Source organism: Armigeres subalbatus, chromosome 2 (assembly GCF_024139115.2).
Source record: "Armigeres subalbatus isolate Guangzhou_Male chromosome 2, GZ_Asu_2, whole genome shotgun sequence".
Lineage (NCBI taxonomy): Eukaryota > Metazoa > Arthropoda > Insecta > Diptera > Culicidae > Armigeres > Armigeres subalbatus.
Genome location: NC_085140.1, coordinates 95653668 through 95673289, shown reverse-complemented (window position 1 = coordinate 95673289; position 19622 = coordinate 95653668).

Here is a 19622-nt window from a genome sequence, read left to right as displayed (position 1 = left end):
GAGAGGCGACTGTATTCACATTTCAAAAAAGTGGCGATATTTCGTTGCCGGAAAACTCATGAGGCAAAACGCCTTTTAGCCAGTAGCTCTTAGGGAACACGTACCACTCGTCGGCACATCAGCATTCTGGTATGGACAGTGCGTGGAAACTCGAGTACATTGTAGGATAGTTCCACTAGGGCGTTTTGCCTCGCCGAAATGTTAGATGTTTCATCAAAATTACAATACATTCCTATCTATTATTTTGACATTTTTTTCGCCTAACCTACATAATTTCACATTTAGTTTTATTAAGGCTACAGGGTGTCTGCGAATTATCCGTACACCAAGACAGGTTTGTAAATATTTTTTGGAATAAATTAAAGAACCAGCATGCATTGCATGTTATTATAATAGGACTACATAAGCCAAGCTGAATTTGTTCACATTAAAATGACCCCTGTATCCTGAGTTGTATGCCTTCGATCGTGTAGGAAAAAAATCACGATGGCCGCACGTTTCTATACAGATACTTTTCACACATTTTTGACGATTGTGACATGATTTCAAATGTCTCGATAATATGTTCGGTGTTTTGATGGCTGTTGATTTCAAGATAGTAGGCTGTGATTTCAAGTAAGTGATTTCAAGACAGACCATACCGAATAATAAATTCAATCCAAATCGGGTGAGTAGGTAGGCAATTCCTTTTTGTTCGGAAAACCGGAAAAAAAGCATCCACAAAGATTTTTTTCATACATGAAATGACGTGTTCACAGAATATACATTAGACCTCTTCATGTTTTCAAAAAGTATCAAAAATTCAACCGGTCAGCCCAGAATCTCTTCTGCTAAAATAAGTCTCCTGTCAAATTTTTAGCTAATTCGGATAAAATTTCGAGGTGGCTCAAGTCGATTTAGTGTTTTTGGGCTATTTTCAATTTTGGAAACAATCTAACAAATGATATAAACGTCGAAAACTATCGCAACAACCTCTATACGGAAGATTTTGGTGTGCTCTACAAGTCTTGTGAACATTGCGATTCGTTCCGTTCACGTTTTGTCCATGTTAAAGTGATTTTCAAGCTTTTAAGTGCATAAAAATACTGTTTTACCCAAAAGTCGTTGTTCTACAAAATTCTTGAGTTTATGACAAATGATTGTTAATTTATTATATTATTATTCCTCTGTTTTCGCTGGAAATTTAAGTAATGTTATTGCCCATGTGCGATTTACCGTTAAATTTTTAAATATCAGAAGCTGAACCTTTGTCATAAATTTGCACGTTAAGATTTCTTCAAGCAAGTTGTTCGAACAAAACATAAATTAAATCATATGATATTTGATGCTAACAACAAACGACTTCCAAATTTTGTTAATTTCATCATATGTCTGCATGCTTTTAACATTGAGTGCATCTTAGTAACAAGTGAAATCGAAGCTTCTTTGTTTGAACAACTTGTTTGAAGAAATCTCAGCGTGCAAATTTATGACAAATGTTTAGCTTCTGATTTTTAAGAATTTAACGGTAAATCGCACATGGGCAATTATATCATTTTTTCCAGGGAAAAAAGAGGAACTATAAAATAATAAATTAACAATCATTTGTCATAAACTCAAGAATTTTGTAGAACAACGACTTTTGGGGGAAACAGTATTTTTATGCACTTAAAAGCTTGAAAATCACTTTAACATGGACAAAATGTGAATGGAACGAATCGCAATGTTCACAAGACTTGTAGAGCACACCAAAAGCTTCCGTATAGGAGTTGTTGCGATAGTTTTCAACGTTTATATCTCCTGTTAGATTTTTTTCAATATTGAAAATAGCCCAAAAACACTAAATCGACTTGAGCCACCTCGAAATTTTATCCGAATTAAGGTAGCCTCACACCTCGGGAATTTGATCCGCGGATTTTTTCCCCATGTATTTTTGTATATGCGATGTTTTCGGGATTTGGGCACGGAAAATCAAAATCCCGGGTCCATTTAAAATGCACGGGGACCAAAATCCGGCGGAAAATTTTCCCGAGGTGTAAGGTAGCCTTTAGCTAAAAATTTGACAGGAGACTTATTTTAGCATAAGAATTGTGATTCTGGGCTGACCGGTTGAATTTTTGATACTTTTTGAAAACATGAAGAGGTCTAATATACATCTGTTACAGCCTGCTGAGTTGTTATGCCCATATAGGGTTATGCGCTAATTCGTCCATGGCGCCAGCATTCGTCATATCAAATTCTAAATCACGAAATACTCGCGAATCGTAAACTAAAATAATGAACTAATCATCTGGCGAGATAGAAAAAAGTGTACACTACGATCTGCACTCATTTAAATTACATTCCGGTGTTACTTAATTGAAATACAGTTAAATTTAACTTTGCGGCTGTGACTTTTGCATAATTTCCTACGTTATCCGTGGGACGAAGGAAAATCCAGTTCGTTCACTGCTGTAGAAGACGCGCAACACCGTCACCAAAATCAACGTAATTCACTGATTTTCACCGCACTTTTTCACATAAATTTCTCACTGCGCACTAAATAAAAGCAATGTTTATTGCTCAAGTGAATAATAAATGCAAAATAAATGCCGGAAGGCGTTCAAATGATCTGTTTTTTTTTAAACTTTAGAGCGTTTGAAATTTATTTTCTTCGTCGCCTTGTTTGTAGTCGAAAAACGCGTTGCCAAACTGGTGGTTTGAACTGAAATAATCTCATGTTACACATCTGATAATACATCATGCAGTCAATAAAAGTGGGGTTTTCAATTATTTTCCGCTAGTGTAATAAAAGAAAAGTCTTCCAAATAAAAAATTTTCATATACACTCGTCATTCACACTAAAATTTTCCACTATTCCAAAAGTTTGAAACAGGAGAAATAGGGTAAAGTGTCCAATAGTGGACCCTCAACCAATAGTGGACCCTCCAGCCATTTTTGCATTATTACTGCACAATGTAAACATGTTGCCATGAAACTCCATCGGGAGAATCTACCTTACAGTCCTATGATTTGATTACATGCATTGGAAATGCTATGGAAAGTTAAATTAGAATTTTATAATTCTATAAAAAATAAACACGAGAGTGTCCATTATAGGAATATTTTGGGGGGTCCATAATAGGGAAGAAGAACGTCCCGAAACGGGACATGAAAATCAAATGAAGTGTCGACTATAGGGAAGCAATTTCCCATTATGGACCCCCAGGGGGTCTACTATAGGGCGAATTCAGTGAGACTTTAAAATGTTAATTTCAACGAATAACTTCGTGTATTTGGGTGTTTTATGTATGTATCGTGAAGAGGGGATGCAGAGCTTGTTGTTAGATATCAAGCAGAGTTAATATGTTGAAAATTATGAAGCCTTATGACAGGAAGAGCAAAATTCCGCTACTAGGGGGTCCACTATTGGGCATTTTACCCTAATTTCATAACAGAAATCTGTTGGCAGCACTACCCACGTACATGTTAAGCATGTGTGTTAGTTGTTTGACAGACTGAGGCATTTAACTGAATGGCAGCACAATCGAAACCATTTTTATGCGGTCGAAATGGGATTGCAAAAGGAAATTTTTGTTAACTGGAACCGAAAATAAACTTTTAAGTTTGACTTTCAAAATGGACCGAAATGATAGTTATTCTGCATAAAGTCACAGATAAGTCGTCCAGTTGTCCAAGAAATGGCTTGAGCTCAGGAACAAAGATTTGCAGTCCTGTTTTAAGTATGGTACATGCTCCTCGTTGTACAGAGAAAGAAAACGTAGATGATCAATTTTCCGGTTTCAAATATGGTACATGCTCTCTGTAGTACAAAGAACAGAATGCGTTCACTGCATTTGTTCTTGGTCATCCAAGAAATCCCTGGAGTAAGGCCTTTCGATCTACACGTGTAACTGAAGATCACTTTTCCGGTTTCAAATATGGTACATGCTCTCTGTAGTACAAAGAACAGAATGCGTTCACAGCATATGTTCTTGGTCATCCAAGAAATCCCTGGAGTAAGGCCTTTCGATCTACACGCGTAACTGAAGATCAATTTTCCGGTTTCAAATATGGTACATGCTCTCTGTAGTACAAAGAACAGAATGCGTTCACTGCATATGTTCTTGGTCATCCAAGAAATCCCTGGAGTAAGGCCTTTCGATCTACACGTAACTGAAGATCAATTTTCCGGTTTCAAATATGGTACATGCTCTCTGTAGTACAAAGAACAGAATGCGTTCACTGCATATGTTCTTGGTCATCCAAGAAATCCCTGGAGTAAGGCCTTTCGATCTACACGCGTAACTGAAGATCAATTTTCCGGTTTCAAATATGGTACATGCTCTCTGTAGTACAAAGAACAGAATGCGTTCACTGCATATGTTCTTGGTCATCCAAGAAATCCCTGGAGTAAGGCCTTTCGATCTACACGTGTAACTGAAGATCACTTTTCCGGTTTCAAATATGGTACATGCTCTCTGTAGTACAAAGAACAGAATGCGTTCACAGCATATGTTCTTGGTCATCCAATAAATCCCTGGAGTAAGGCCTTTCGATCTACACGCGTAACTGAAGATCAATTTTCCGGTTTCAAATATGGTACATGCTCTCTGTAGTACAAAGAACAGAATGCGTTCACTGCATATGTTCTTGGTCATCCAAGAAATCCCTGGAGTAAGGCCTTTCGATCTACACGTGTAACTGAAGATCAATTTTCCGGTTTCAAATATGGTACATGCTCTCTGTAGTACAAAGAACAGAATGCGTTCACTGCATATGTTCTTGGTCATCCAAGAAATCCCTGAAGTAAGGCCTTCCGTACTACACGCGTAACTGAAGATCAATTTTCCGGTTTCAAATATGGTACATGCTCTCTGTAGTACAAAGAACAGAATGCGTTCACTGCATATGTTCTTGGTCATCCAAGAAATCCCTGGAGTAAGGCCTTTCGATCTACACGTGTAACTGAAGATCGATTTTCCGGTTTCAAATATGGTACATGCTCTCTGTAGTACAAAGAACAGAATGCGTTCACAGCATATGTTCTTGGTCATCCAATAAATCCCTGGAGTAAGGCCTTTTGATCTACACGCGTAACTGAAGATCAATTTTCCGGTTTCAAATATGGTACATGCTCTCTGTAGTACAAAGAACAGAATGCGTTCACTGCATATGTTCTTGGTCATCCAAGAAATCCCTGGAGTAAGGCCTTTCGATCTACACGTGTGACTGAAGATCACTTTTCCGGTTTCAAATATGGTGCATGCTCTCTGTAGTACAAAGAACAGAATGCGTTCACAGCATATGTTCTTGGTCATCCAATAAATCCCTGAGTAAGGCCTTTCGATCTACACGCGTAACTGAAGATCAATTTTCCGGTTTCAAATATGGTACATGCTCTCTGTAGTACAAAAACAGAATGCGTTCACTGCATTTGCTCTTGGTCATCCAAGAAATCCCTGGAGTAAGGCCTTTCGATCTACACGTGTAACTGAAGATCACTTTTTTGGTTTCAAATATGGTACATGCTCTCTGTAGTACAAAGAACAGAATGCGTTCATTACATATGTTCTTGGTCATCCAAGAAATCCCTGGAGTAAGGCCTTCCGATCTACACGCGTAATTGAAGATCAATTTTCCGGTTTCAAATATGGTACATGCTCTCTGTAGTACAAAGAACAGAATGCTTTCACTGCATATGTTCTTGGTCATCCAAGAAATCCCTGGAGTAAGGCCTTTCGATCTACACGTGTAACTGAAGATCACTTTTCCGGTTTCAAATATGGTACATGCTCTCTGTAGTACAAAGAACAGAATGCGTTCACAGGATATGTTCTTGGACATCCAATAAATCCCTGGAGTATGGCCTTTCGATCTACACGCGTAACTGAAGATCAATTTTCCGGTTTCAAATATGGTACATGCTCTCTGTAGTACAAAAAACAGAATGCGTTCACTGCATATGTTCTTGGTCATCCAAGAAATCCCTGGAGTAAGGCCTTTCGATCTACACGTGTAACTGAAGATCAATTTTCCGGTTTCAAATATGGTTCATGCTCTCTGTAGTACAAAGAACAGAATGCGTTCACTGCATATGTTCTTGGTCATCCAAGAAATCCCTGAAGTAAGGCCTTCCGTACTACACGCGTAACTGAAGATCAATTTTCCGGTTTCAAATATGGTACATGCTCTCTGTAGTACAAAGAACAGAATGCGTTCACTGCATATGTTCTTGGTCATCCAAGAAATCCCTGGAGTAAGGCCTTTCGATCTACACGTGTAACTGAAGATCGATTTTCCGGTTTCAAATATGGTACATGCTCTCTGTAGTACAAAGAACAGAATGCGTTCACAGCATATGTTCTTGGTCATCCAATAAATCCCTGGAGTAAGGCCTTTTGATCTACACGCGTAACTGAAGATCAATTTTCCGGTTTCAAATATGGTACATGCTCTCTGTAGTACAAAAAACAGAATGCGTTCACTGCATATGTTCTTGGTCATCCAAGAAATCCCTGGAGTAAGGCCTTTCGATCTACACGTGTAACTGAAGATCACTTTTCCGGTTTCAAATATGGTACATGCTCTCTGTAGTACAAAGAACAGAATGCGTTCACAGCATATGTTCTTGGTCATCCAAGAAATCCCTGGAGTAAGGCCTTTCGATCTACACGCGTAACAGAAGATCAATTTTCCGGTTTCAAATATGGTACATGCTCTCTGTAGTACAAAGACCAGAATGCATTCACTGCATATGTTCATGGTCATCCAAGAAATCCCTGGAGTAAGGCCTTTCGATCTACACGCGTAGCTGATTCACTTCCGGTATTTCTTTGATAACCGCGAACGTCTTCCATACGCAGATTCTATCATATGAACCACAATGGATATATTACAAGGGCTGTAGATCATTGCTTACGCGTGTAAACCTAAAGGCCTTCACTTCAGGGATTTCTTGGATAACCGTGAAGATCTTCCATACGCAGATTCTATCATATGTACCACAATGGATATATTACATTTACAAAACAGGCCTGTAGATCATTGGTTACGGGTGTAGATCTGAAGGCCTCCACTTCCGGTATTTCTTGGATAACCGCGAACGTCTTCCATACGCAAATTCAGTTAAATGTACTGCAATGGGTACATTACATTAACAAAGCAGGCCTGTAGATCATTGGTTACGCGTGTAGACCTGAAGGCCTTCACTTCAGGGATTTCTTGGATAACCGTGAAGATCTTCCATACGCAGATTCTATCATATGTACCACAATGGGTATATTACATTTACAAAAAAAGCCTGTAGTTCATTGGTTACGCGTGTAGATCTGAAGGCCTCCACTTCTGGTATTTCTTGGATAACCGCGAACGCCTTCCATACGCAGATTCTGTTATATGTACTACAATGGGTACATTAAATTTACAAAATAGGCCTGTAGATCATTGGTTGCGCGTGTAGATCTGAAGACCTTCACTTCCGGTATTTCTTGGATATCCGCGAACGTCTTCGATACGCAGATTCTGTTATATGTACTACAATGGGTACATTACATCAACAAAACAGGCCTGTAGATCATTGGTTACGCGTGTAGACCTGAAGGCCTTCACTTCAGGGATTTCTTGGATAACCGTGAAGATCTTCCATACGCAGATTCTATCATATGTACCACAATATACTACAATGGAAACATTACATTTACAAAACAGGCCTGTAGATCATTGGTTACGCGTGTAGATCTGAAGACCTCCACTTCAGGTATTTCTTGGATAGCCGCGAACTCCGTACACATATTCTATTCAATGTTCCACAATGTAAACATATCATATTCAGAACAGGCCAATATTAATTGAATTTATGTTATTTTTATTTGACACGGTATGATACCTCATAAAAAACTAATTTGGTGTACTTGTAGAAATCGCGCACCAATACCAACAGATTTATTTGACAGCAATCCATGAAGTTTCAGACTGGACGAATGAAAATTCTCATGGACGTAAACAGATTTTCATAAGACAAATTTGAAAAATTTGAAGGGTATTTTTAATTGCCGATTCTCAATAAACTATGATTTGTTCAATGCGCTAATAGAACACAATGAAAACTAGGAACTCTAAAATACGTGTTACATACAACTTAGTTAGAGTAAGTAGTTGGGCTGGCGCATAAATTAGATTTAAAAACCAAGCACTACCTACTACGACGGGAATTAGCTCACTAGCTACCGATTCAGTCCATTATTGTTTGTTTTTGATTTGTAGAAGCAAACTATCAAAATGATCAAAATCTGTACGGATAATTTGCAGACACCATGTATATCAAACATGGTAAATATAAGTGAATACCAGAAAGTCGTTTTGCCCCGGGGGCGTTTTGGGGCCTCTTCCCCTAAGTGCTTGAAAAGTGAACTAAACTTTTTTACTCATTTTTAGTATAAACAGTGATCTTGTGGTCATTACTTCTAATCCGGCCAATTTTCAATAGGAAACAATGGGACATGATTCTACGCCGAATGGAACTTGTTGCGAGCAAATCGTATAAGGGTAAGTGTCGAAAAAGTGAGCTAGACTTATTTTCGAATTTTCCACAGGAACTACTTTGAAGTTTCGAGATTTTTTTTTTTGAAATTTTATCGTAAAATTTGTCCGAATTTTCACAAGGATTTTCACAAGAAATTCTGTCAAATTTCTATAAGAAAAAAGTTCGGAATATCCACGGAAAGGACCTTTTGAGTTGCTGCTGTGTATTCTTCGCAACAGAAAATTCTTTATAATGAATCGCCTACTTTGAGCGGCACACTAGGAGTTAACTTTCGGAAATCAGTATAACGAAAGGCATATAAAGTTTAATATCTCGAAAATAATCACTTTAATCGAAAAAATATTTAGTAGTTGTAGGTAGTAGCAGACACTTTCCTACATAACTGGTACTAAATAGATTTTCGTGAAAAGTTCCTGCTGTTGAAAGAACCTGCGTTAGATGTCTTTTGCCATACAAACTTCAGGTGGTTAGCTTATGCTGGCTATTTTTACATATACGTTAGCGCCTGGATACGGCAGCGGTGGGTAGAAAACCAACCATTGTATCTGATTCATTGCATTGTATTCAGCGCCGTAGCGTACGGTTGGCCGGGTTGGCCCTCGCTAAGGACGTCAGCCTTCAGGGGGCGCCAAAATCAAGAATCACCGTATGAGAAATAGAACAATTGTACTAGTTAAGGGGTCGAAAGAACTCTTGAGAAGCTTAGGAAAACTGCGCGTAGGGAGTTCAACCGTGCTAAGCGAACCGGCGATTGGAGCCTATACAGAAAGGCCCTGACGAACTACAACAAAGAAATAAGGTCAGCCAAACGGAAATCGTGGATTCTAATGTGTGAAAGCATAGAGAATACACCCGTAGTGGCCAGACTCCAAAAAACTCTTTCAAAAGACCACTCCAATGGTGTGGGTAGCCTCAGAAAGACGGATGGTTCGCTCACTGTAGAGCCTAGCGATACACTGAGCGAATTGTTAAAGATCCACTTCCCTTATTCAATCCCTGAGTCGAGCATCGGCGACCAAGGCACTGGAATTGCTGTCTCAGATCCACAAGAGATCCAATCATGGGTTTCTGGATCTAAAAAAGACGCAATAAAGGTTGCAAAGGAAGCTTTCACTCGGGCCAGGGTTGAGAGGGCTGTGAGATCTTTCGAGCCATTTAAGTCTCCTGGCATGGATGGAATATTCCCAGCGTTGATCCAAAAGAGGAGAAAACACTGGTTCCACCCTTGGTTGAGATTTTTAAGGCGAGTCTGATTTTGGGGCACATACCTAACGATTGGCGTCAAATCCGGGCTGTCTTCATTCCGAAGGCAGGCAAGAGAGATAAAACCAACCCCAAAGCATTCAGGCCGATAAGTTTAACCTCTGTAATGCTCAAAATTATGGAAAAGGTACTATGCGAGTACATAAATCACAAATTTATGAAAGCAATGCCTTTGTCAAAAAACCAATTCGCTTATCAAAGTGGAAAATCTACGATCTCGGCACTACATACGGTAGTTCAAAAAATCGAAAAAACACTTAATGCAAAAGAAATTGCTCTTGTAGCATTCCTTGATATTGAGGGCGCATTCGATAACGCTTCTTATTCGTCTATAGGGTCAGCAATGTTGAGGAGAAAATTCGACCCATGCATTGTTACCTGGGTACATGCTATGCTAGCTAATCGGAAAATCTCCTCTGAGCTTAGCGGTTCATACATCACTGTTAAAGCAACAAGGGGGTGTCCGCAAGGCGGAGTGCTTTCTCCTTTGTTGTGGTCACTGGTGGTGGATGAGCTTCTAGACAGCTTAGAGAGAAGAGGCTTCGAAGTGGTTGGATATGTTGATGACGTTGTCATTATTGTACGAGGCAAATTCGAAAGTGTTATCGTGGAAAGAATGCAATCTGCCCTAAATCACACTTTTTCCTGGTGTCAAAAGTATCAACTAGGCATAAATCCTACAAAAACTTCCATTATCCCTTTCACCAAACGGAGAAAGGTACAACTGAAACCCCTTTTCTTGAATCAAACACAATTAGTTTATTCAAGTGAAGTAAAATATCTAGGTGTCATACTCGACGCAAAGCTCAATTGGAACTCTCATCTCCAATCAGTTGTGCAGAAAGGTCTCAATACACTTTGGGTTTGTTCAATAACCCTTGGTAAAAGATGGGGCCTAAAACCAAGTATGATCATGTGGATATATAAAACCATTGTCCGTCCCAGGACAACTTACGCTTCCCTTGTCTGGTGGCCTAAAACTAATGAGGCTGCTGCAAGGGCTAAGCTCAACAAAATCCAACGCACCGCTTGCATAGCCATCACTGGTGCAGTTCGTAGTACACCCACTTTGGCCCTAGACGCAATGCTTCACCTGCCTCGGTTAGATCAATTCATAAAGCTGGAAGCGGAAAAAAGTGCTCTAAGGTTAAAGAGAACAAAAACACTGCTGTCGGGAGACCTTACGGGTCACCTCAGCATATTAAATGAATTTGCCATAAATCCCGCAATAGGAATTTGTAGTGACTGGATGGAAACGGTAGTCAATTATGACTTACCTTACGATGTGTTCATTCCTTCCCGCCAGGAGTGGGAAGGAGGTGGACCCAGCGTTCCAACAGGCTCTATAAATTTCTTCACAGATGGTTCGAAAATGAATAATCTGACAGGATCCGGAATCTATGGCCCTACAACAAAAATTTCTGTCCACTTAGGACAGTGGCCCACAGTATTTCAGGCGGAAATATATGCAATATTAGAATGCGTGTTATTATGCCTGAGGAGAAAGTATAGATTTGCAAAATATGTATTTTCTCTGACAGCCAAGCGGCACTTAAGTCGCTTAATAACTACACTTGTAACTCAAAGCTAGTGTGGGAATGCATTCTGGCTTTGAAAACTTATCCATACGCAATCGAGTCTACCTATATTGGATCCCAGGACATACGGGTCTAGAGGGAAACGAGATTGCTGATGAGCTAGCCAGGAATGGATCTAATGAAAGGTTCATTGGCCCTGAGCCCTTCTGCGGGATCTCAGACTGCTCTGTAAAAATGGAACTGAACAAATATATGGTCAGTCAAATCACATCAAACTGGAATGCACTTCCCCATACGAGCCAATCCAAAAGGCTCGTAACGATTAACCCCAAGAAAACCCAACAACTATTAGGTCTCAACAAAGGGATCTCAACATCTACACCGGTCTAATAACTGGAAACTGCCCCTGCGGATACCATCTACAAAAGATCGGAGCAATCCAAACCTCAAATTGCCGCTTCTGTGACGAGGAGAGAGAAACATCAGAACACATCCTCTGCTATTGCAGTGCACTCACCCAACGTAGGTTCAAAGTTCTCAGCAAGCCCTTTTTAGGGCCTGCTGACATATGGATCTTATCCCCCAAGGACGTGGTTGGCTTCATAAAGCTAGTCTCGCCAGAATGGGGGAGTCACATACTGTAACTCAGGATCTCTATTCATCAATAATAGATGGTCTTGAGTTCAGTCGATACCAAGGTATCTCAGTGACAAACATGTTACTGAGATAACTTGCGTATTTCACAGCAAAAGGGTATATCACAATAGTCCTAAAATCTGGACGCAGTGATCTTCACCCGACAAACGAGGAAAGGGGCCGAAAAATTTGAAATCGATTATAAAGTCTAGAGATAATTTTGAACAAAATAAGAATAGAACTCATCGAGATAAAGAGATATCAAGATAGGGAGATTATCCAGATGTAGAAAACAAAAATTTATGTGGTTTGAAGCGTGGAAACCATCGACATAGGGAGAGATATCGAAATATAGAACATCGAGATGTGGAGAGTTGACTGTACAGTAGTTTTAGCATTTTCTAACCTGATATTTTAGAATCGGTGTTTAATTGTTCAACAATCGCGAGGATAAACAATCAACCGCTCAAAGTCGGCGATTGATAATTTTATTTTTGGGTAAAGCGCATATGTTATCAACAAAAGCAAAAATGAAGGAGGCCAATCCCACGCGATGTAATTATGACAAAATAAGATATATATGTTAAATAGTAAACCATAAACTGTTTCATAAACATCCTTTGAAGAAAGCAGGAAAGTATCCTACTTACTCTTGTGTAATTTTAGCTTATTCCTATGTAAAGTAGAACCGAAAAAAAGAAAGAGTTCATATAAAGTTCCCGAAAACCAAATCGCCTATAAACAAATGTCGACCAATATTTATAATTAATTTTAAAGCGCTGCCGAAACTGACAAGGTTGTGAATCTATTTTAAATATATAAAATATCTGTGGAAAAAACACAAGTTGCATTAAGGGTTTGGATCGTAAACAGTTTTAATTCATATACTCGATAGGAATTATATCATTTGCTGAGATAACACAGCCAATTGCTCAATAGGTACCGGCGACGAAAAGCATTAGATATTTGCGACAAAGATAGAAATTGATTAATCACTGCTATAATGTACACGGTGTAGCTCTTTAAGGGATTTAGCGTGAGCAATAACCGTTTGAAGGGGTTGCTTAAAGTTGAATTAAGGAAACCGTTGGCATCAGGTATCTCTAGTCCAGAGCGTTAATGAATAACGCTTCCAGTGAATGATTAAATTTGTTATGATTAAATCATTCAACTCTATGATTAAAGATTATGAATAATGATTTATTCGTTTTTGACAATGATTAATGATTATGATTAACGATTAAATTAATTTTTGACAATGAATAACGATTATGATTAATGAATAAAACGTTTGGAGTGTGATTAACGATTACCAATCATGATTAAATGTTGACACAATATGTGTATGATTAATGATTAATGATCGATATGATTAATGATTAATGATTATGAATAATCAAATTGAATGATTTGCATAGTGATCAAAAAGCAAGTAACCTTTATTTCAAATTGGTTTATTAAAAGGTATAAAAATTATATGATTATGATTAAATATTAATGAATAACAGCGATGTATGCAATGATTAAAATTGATGATTAATGAATAAACTCAAAATAATTATGAATATGATTAGTGATTAATGATTAAATGTAAAATTCTATGATTAACGATTAGTGATTAATGATTGAATCGTATTTTTTGTATGATTATGATTAATGAATAATGATTAAAACACCCATTATTCATTAATCATGATTAAATCTATGATTAATCACTAATGCTCTGTTCTAGTCGTGGAAGGCACCAAAATGTAGCGCTAAATTTGTGTTTCTGATGGCAGAGGGAAAAGAAAAACGACTCAAACTGTACAAAACTTGTGGTGCCCCCGACCACCTCAACATATACCAATCTGTAGGGGAAGGTGGGGAGACTTGATCACCCCCTGTTTTACCGAGAACTAAAGTAGTTTTGTTCTAGCGTATTTTTTATTTGGGCTACGAAATGGTAAGTTGACATCCAGGAAGGGGCGCATAACATAGCTCTGGTCCTCACAAGTTCCAATACTCACGCTTCCACGGGTCTTCCGATGACAATTGACCACCAGCTAAGGGTTGCGTATATAACTGGTAGTGTACCCTAGGTACTGTTGTCCTTCTGAAATCAGATAGAGTGAGAGGGTGCGTCATGTGGGGTCTGCCTAAGATGTGGTGGGGTTCGACAGTGGGCTCTGTTGAACTTCTATAAAAAGCTGCATGTGTCCCCAGCAGGCCCTATCAAAGCGACCGTGTGCCGCTCAAAGCGCACTAGCCTAATCCTGGTGTTGGGTGGGACTTTGAACAAATTTGACCCGACTGATCGAGCGTCTGTTCGCCAAGGAGGTGCGGCTGCAATAGCGTCTGTTCTGGCATCCAGCGGCTGAGTATGAAATGCTATTCCCCGGAAGCTATACCTAAGATGGCAGCCCCATCCCGGTGGATAGGGAACCTTGGGCCAACAACCTACTGTACCCGAAACATCAATTTGTTCGAGAATCCGATAATGAAAGAATACGGACTGATTTTACGGCGACGACTCTTAGCGCGAAACAACGGACACGAATAGGAACATGGAACGTTTTAACCCTAGCCCAGCAGGGTAAATTAGCACAACTTGCCAATGAGGCACGCCACATGAAGCTTGAGATCCTGGGACTGAGTGAAGTCCGTTGGCCAAACTTTGGAGAACACAGAACGCCGTCGGGACAAGTTCTGCTATACTCTGGTTTACGAGGTGAAAACGCTCCCCGGCATCGCGGAGTTGGCTTCCTACTAAGCGTTCAGGCACACTCTGCACTTATGAAGTGGGAACCTATAAGTGAAAGGATAATCGTTGCCAGATTTAGATGTAACCATTCCAGAACCGATGCTGCCGATCTGCAAGATAAAGAGAACTTCTACAGTCAACTCAATGCCGTCGTAGATAGAATCCCAAAGTGTGATATCAAGATCTGTTTGGGCGACTTCAATGCGAAGATCGGATCCGACAACTCGAACCATGAGCGCATTATGGGACGCCATGGTCTCGGAGAAATGAGCGAAAACGGAGAGCTGTTCGCAGAATTTTGTGGTAATAACGACATGGTGATCGGGGGATCGCTCTTCCCTCCTCGACCGGTTCACAAGGTCACGTGGGTCTCCCGTCACGGCTTTACAAATCAAATCGACCACATCTGCATCAGCCGATAATGGAAACGGAGCCTTCTTGATGTACGGAATGAACGTAGTGCCGATATCACGTCTGATCATCACCTCCTCATCGGCGAAATACGCCTGCGCATTGCGCGAATTCGTCGGCAGGAGGAAAGAGTTGGACGATGATTCAACACACGTCGACCGGAAGATGCCACGGTGAAACGGTCCTTCGTTGAAGAACTGGAGACGCGTGCTGCAGATATTCAGGAAAGTGGCAGCGTGAAAGACTAATGGACCGCCATCAAGAATGCCTTCATCGCCACCAGCGTGAACAATCTGGGCGAACTGCGCATCCAGAGAAAACAATGGATCACCGATAAGACCTGGAGGAAGATAGAGGAGCGAAGAGAAGCCAAAGTCGCGATAGAGCGATCGAAAACCAGAGGAGTCAAAGTCTTAGCCCGTCAACGATACTCGGCTCTTGAGAAGGAGGTGAAACGCTCATGTCGACAGGACAAGCGAGCGTGGGCAGACTCTCTGGCCGACGAAGGAGAGAGGACCGCCGCAACCGGGGACATTCGCCTCCTCTACTGAACAACTTTTTCAAGTGCCAGCCAGGGCATTACCACCTCGGCATGATCTGCCTAGGATCCGACGTATAACACGCGTCAATACCGAAGCTCCATCACTGCTAAAGATTCAAACAGCAATCCAAAGCATGACATCGAATAGGGGTCGATCGCATATCAGCCGAGATGCTCAAAGCTGAACCTCATGACATCCGCTCAATTACTGCATCGTTTATTTCGTAATATCTGGGACACGGCAACTTTCCCGGTCGACTGGATGCAATGTATCTTAGTGAAGGTGCCCAAAAAGGGTGACCTGAATGTATGCGATAACTGGCGAAGCATTATGTTGCTGAGAACCGTTCTCAAAGTTCTATGCAAAATTATGCTAGCCCGGATTCAGGAGAAGATCGATGCGACTCTCCGGTGGCAGCAGGGCGGATTCCGTGCCGGAAGATCCTGTATGGACCATATTGTCACGCTCCGCATCATTCTGGAGCATGTCAACGAATTCCAAGAGTCCCTTTACTTGGTATTCATTGACTACGAAAAAGCTTTCGACCGTCTCAATCACGAGAATATGTGAGGCGCCCTGAGACGCAAGGGGGTTCCTGAGAAAATCATCGGCCTCATCGAAGCACAGTACGAGGCCTTTTCGTGTAGAGTGCTGCACAATGGGGTCCTGTCCGACCCTATCCGGGTCGTAGCTGGTGTGAGGCAAGGATGTATTCTATCACCGTTACTGTTCCTCATCGTAATCGACGAGATTCCGGTAGATGTGATTGACCGTGAACCAAACCGCGGGCTGTTATGGCACCCTATAACCATGGAGCACCTAAACGACTTCGAATTGGCTGATGACGTTGCAATCCTCGCGCAAACAAATCGTTGGATGTAAACACGGTGATTCCTTCCAGTTTCACAGTAGCCGGGCAACCAGTGGAGAATGTTGAAAGCTTCCAATATCTTGGTAACCAAATGGCGTCAGACGGCGGTACCAACATCGACATAGGCGCACGGATCAAGAAAGCAAGGGCTGCCTTTGCGAGTTTAAGAAATATCTGGAAAAACAGGCAGATAAGTGAACGCACCAAACTACGAATTTTCAATTTAACTCTAACGAAATCTGTTTTTATTAACAGATGCCTGCGGTATATAATTCGGGCGTGGTGACCTCACAACAGGATCTAAAACAACGAGCTCCGTCGTTGTTGTCCCCAGATGCCGATAGCAACAGAAATTCGGGATCGGAAGTGGGGCTGGGTCGGCCACACTCTACGTAGGGGCAGAAATGATATCTGTGAACAAGCATTAGACTGGAACCCAGCGGGACATCGCAGCAGAGGCAGACCCAGAGGCTCATGGCGGCGAAGCCTCAATAAAGAAATAAAAGAAGTCGACCGAAATCTAACCTGGCAACAGGTTAAAGCGATAGCCGGGCAACGCTCAGGATGGAGGTCTTTCAAGTCGGCCCTGTGCACCACCGGAGTTGTACAGGATCCATAAGTAAGTAAGTACTTTTTAGTATAGATCCTCTAAATAAATGACCTTTATGTGGTGAGTTATTTTTTGGATTGACAACCTTATTTATTCTGCAGGACGGTTTGTATGTTTTGACCTTCCCAAAGATTTTTTTAATGGCCACGCAAAATTTGAACAACTTTTCATAACAATGACCAAATGCTTTCGTTTTTTTCGTTTTTTCCGAAACTTATACTTTTCATTAACTTATGAATGTTATTAGCTTTTTGATATGCGATCATTCATTAAGTGGCATAATGAAGAGTATAAGTATTTTCGAATGGTGTTTTGCCATAACATATAAGGTTATTTTTTTACGTGTAGCTTTTGAATAAAAATGAAAGCGTGCAAATCGGATCATAGACGGCTGAGATATTTATGTGACATAATTTTGTTAGTTTTTTTTAATGCGCATAAGATTTCACGAATATCTCTGAAACTAAATGTCCGATTGTAAAAATAATTCAATGTTCAATGGCGAAGGCTAAATTCTAAAGAACCATTTTGCTCTAACAATTAATACCAAGAAATTATAATATGGGTGGTATGGGTTTTGTGTCAAGGGGCAAGCAACTCTAAACTTTGCGATAATATTACTCGTCTCGCAATAGTATTTCGTGATATTTCTAGTATCCACGATTTTCGTCAAACAAAGAAACGGTTGTTAGTCCGGTTGTTATGGCGTTTGTCAGTTAGTTGATGAAACACAGTGCTCCTGTGTGCCATCAAACTAAAACCTTGGGCCTCAAAGATTGCTCAAAAAGTAATAGTAATAGAAATAGTTGCTCAGCTATGTTTTAAGAATTTAAAGGAGACTGTGTCATGTGTTGCCTAAAACTGGGTGGACTGTATCGACTGGGTGGCGTTGGGTATAGGGCCAAATAGGTATAGGGTTATCTAGCCAAATTCCATTAAGCTGATTTGAACGTCCATCCGAAACTGTTATCAGGTCGAAAATGGTTTGTCCGAAAATGTAATTTGGCTGATAGCAATAACAGCCCAAAGTAACATTCGGCCAAACAGGTAATTTCGCAGAAATTGCATGTTTGGCTTTTTTGCAGAAAAGACATTTTCGGGCCTGATGGTTCTTTCTGACAAATGACCATTTCTACCAAACGGCATTTTCGGTCAAATTATCTATTCGTTCAAACGACATTTTTGACTAAACGGCATTTTCAACCAAATGACCTGTGAAGTGTGCAGATTGTATTTGGATAAGGTACCCCGGGGCAAGTGAAAATACGGGGTAAGTGGGTACTATGGCTGCCGATGAATCGATGAACGTTTTTAATGGTAACAATGTCCTAGAAAGATGAAGCAGGACTATCAACGAATCCACCCGACGCAAAAATATTTTGGAATCAAAACCATTTGAGGCACCATGCTAATGCAATTGCTTGATCATGACTTTAAACTACCGGGAAAAGCTAATACTTTTATTTTGATTCAATGGATTTCCAACAGAATAGTCGTTTCTAAATTTTTCTTTGATGTGGAAGGCGAATAGTTTGAGTAATTGAATGATTGTGTGACATCGAAAACGATTTAAAAATTTTAATTAAAGCCAAAATTTGCAATTTTCTCTTGCCCTTGAGTTTTAACATACATGGGGCAAGTGGGACATATTTGAACAACAGTTTTGATAGAACAATTTAAACTGATTTTAGATCTTTGTCTAGTGAAAAATCACTCCGACATTCATATATCATACGGATCTGAACCAGATGCAGTTTGATATCGTTGGTTTCGTTGTTAAAAAGTACTGAACAGTTCATTAAAGAATGTGTATTTTACATTCTAAAAATTATCTCCCGAATAAAAAGAGCAATCGTTATGACTATACGATATTTTGCGTTTACAGTTTCATATAATTAATTTATTCTACAATAGGTCAGCAGGTTTTGTTTTGTGTTTTGTTATTTTCAAACTTTGCATCAGATTTACAGATTTTCCGATGAATAAAGTGCTTGACACATAAATTGGCAATTTCGTTCTATTACAAATTTAGAACACTGCGCATTGCCTGAAAAAAACGTTTCTTTTGAAGTACTGATTTATGTAAAAATTGTGTTCCTAACAGAGAAATATTAATTCGAATGGTGAATAAAGATTTGCTTTTCCTTTCCACCTAAAACATTTAATACAAAAGTAAGGTATTGGATAGCAAGACAAGACAATTGAACAGTGAGTCGGCTGTTGTCCTGTTTTTATTACAACATTCTAACATTATAAGCAACAAGAAAGCTAAAACACAAGTCCAACAAGCAACCAACCTACATCCATGATCTAAAAATACTACGACTCATAAATAAATATGAATATTATATATTCCTTTAATTAGTTTCGTTCGATAGTATAAAGCAGAATAGGTCCCATTTGCCCCATTTGAAGGGGTAAGTGGGTCCTACAGGTGAATTTATTTCTTTCACTACCAATATTTTTTGTAATTGAATAAATGGCTTCCAACACGTCTACACTTCC